Source organism: Anopheles moucheti, assembly GCF_943734755.1.
Source record: "Anopheles moucheti chromosome X unlocalized genomic scaffold, idAnoMoucSN_F20_07 X_unloc_12, whole genome shotgun sequence".
Lineage (NCBI taxonomy): Eukaryota > Metazoa > Arthropoda > Insecta > Diptera > Culicidae > Anopheles > Anopheles moucheti.
This window is the reverse complement of record NW_026453518.1, coordinates 330001-332500: the sequence shown is the minus strand read 5'-3', so window position 1 is coordinate 332500 and position 2500 is coordinate 330001.

Below are 2500 nucleotides of genomic sequence, written 5' to 3'. Positions count from 1 at the left end.
TTTTTGGTGCGAATTACGGGCTTTTTGGTGCGACTTATGGGCTTGATAGGGCAATTTACGGGCTTTTTGGTGCGACTTATGGGCTTGATAGGGTAATTTACGGGCTTGTTGGTGCGACTTATGGGCCTGATAGTGCGACTAACGGGCTTGATAGGGCAATTTACGGGCTTTTTGGTGCGACTTACGGGCCTGATAGTGCGACTTAAGGGCCTGATAGTGCGACTAACGGGCTTTGATAGTGCGACCAACGGGCTTGATAGTGCGACCTATGGGCTTGATAGTGCGACTAACGGGCTTGATAGTGCGACTTATGGGCTTGATAGTGCGACTTATGGGCTTGATAGTGCGACTTACGGGCTTGCTTTTCCATGTTTTTCGCATCGAGCTTCGGTTCGTTTCGAATAATTTTGTCCATGTTTTTCGTTTGCTACGAGAGGTTCGGTTCGTTTTCAGTTATCCCTGTGTTCATGGTTTTCGTGTGCTTCGAGAGGTGTGGTCCGTGTTTTTGAGTACTCTTGTCCATGATTTTCGTGTGCTTCTAGAGGTTTGGTCCGATTTTCAGTACTCTTGTCCATGCTTTCACATGCTCTGATAGGTAGGTTCGTTCTCAGTTATCCCTGTGTTCATGGTTTTCGTGTGCTTCCATAGGTTTGGTCCGTGTTTTTGAGTACTCTTGTCCATGATTTTCGTGTGCTTCTTGAGGATTGGTCCGATTTTCAGTACTCTTGTCCATGCTTTCACATGCTCTGATAGGTAGGTTCGTTCTCAGTTATCCCTGTGTTTATGGTTTTCGTGTGCTTCGAGAGGTTTGGTCCGTGTTTTTGAGTACTCTTGTCCATGATTTTCGTGTGCTTCTAGAGGTTTGGTCCGATTTTCAGTACTCTTGTCCATGCTTTCACATGCTCTGATAGGTAGGTTCGTTCTCAGTTATCCCTGTGTTCATGGTTTTCGTGTGCTTCCATAGGTTTGGTCCGTGTTTTTGAGTACTCTTGTCCATGATTTTCGTGTGCTTCTAGAGGTTTGGTCCGATTTTCAGTACTCTTGTCCATGCTTTCACATGCTCTGATAGGTAGGTTCGTTCTCAGTTATCCCTGTGTTCATGGTTTTCGTTTGCTTCGATTCGTTCACTCTATTACTCTTGTCTTTGGTTTTCGTTTGCTTCGATTCGTTCACTCCATTACTCTTGTCTGTGGTTTTTCGTTTGCTTCGATTCGTTCAGTCCATTACTCTTGTATGTGATTTTCGTTTGCTTCGATTCGTTCAGTCCATTACTCTTGTGTGTGGTTTTCGTTTGCTTCGAGTCGTTCAGTCCATTACCCTTGTCTATGATTTTCGTTTGCTTCGAGTCGTTCAGTCCAATACTTACCCTTGTCTATGATTTTCGCTCTAAGCCCAGTCGCCCTGCGCTCTGGAAATCACATTCCAACTCTATCACCGATAGCGCTCACACCTTGGAAACCACATTTCACCCAGGGGACCTTAGGGTGGATTTTGAGCCTTTCGGGATTGCGAAACCATCATTTAACACTCTAAACTTAATTTCCGCAATCCCAGACGCACTTTCCATATGGTCTCCAAAAATGCGTGTGAGCTGACCTGGTCCCTTATAATAGGCAATGAACACGATTTTGGCAAAATATTTTTTTCAAAATTTTTTGACTCACCGGGTAAAATCGAATTTACTTGGGAAAAATGTTCTAGCAGGGGCCCTCCCATACAAATTTTTTTCTTCTCAAAAATGATTTTCGTTTCACTTTTCATACTCAGGGGAGTCTAAAATTGATGTTTTGAGTCACCATGAAAAAAAAATTTTTTTTGACCCGAGCTTGTGTCGCGACCCAAAAATCGACTCACTTGGGAAAAATGTTCTAGCAGGGGCCCTCCCATACAAAAATTTTTTCTTCTCAAAAATGATTTTCGTTTCACTTTTCATACTCAGGGGAGTCTAAAATTGATGTTTTGAGTCACCGTGAAAAAAAAATTTTTTTGACCCGAGCTTGTGTCGGCGACCCAAAATCGACGCACTTGGGAAAAATGTGCTAGCAGGGGCCCTCCCATACAAAAATTTTTTCTTCTCAAAAATGATTTTCGTTTCACTTTTCATACTCAGGGGAGTCTAAAATTGATGTTTTGAGTCACCGAGAAAAAAAAATTTTTTTGACCCGAGCTTGTGTCGGCGACCCAAAAATCGACGCACTTGGGAAATATGTTCTAGCAGGGGCCCTCCCATACAAAAATTTTTTCTTCTCAAAAATGATTTTCGTTTCACTTTTCATACTCAGGGGAGTCTAAAATTGATGTTTTGAGTCACCGTGAAAAAAAAATTTTTTTGACCCGAGCTTGTGTCGGCGACCCAAAATCGACGCACTTGGGAAAAATGTTCTAGCAGGGGCCCTCCCATACAAATTTTTTTCTTCTCAAAAATGATTTTCGTTTCACTTTTCATACTCAGGGGAGTCTAAAATTGATGTTTTGAGTCACCGTGAAAAAAAAATTTTTT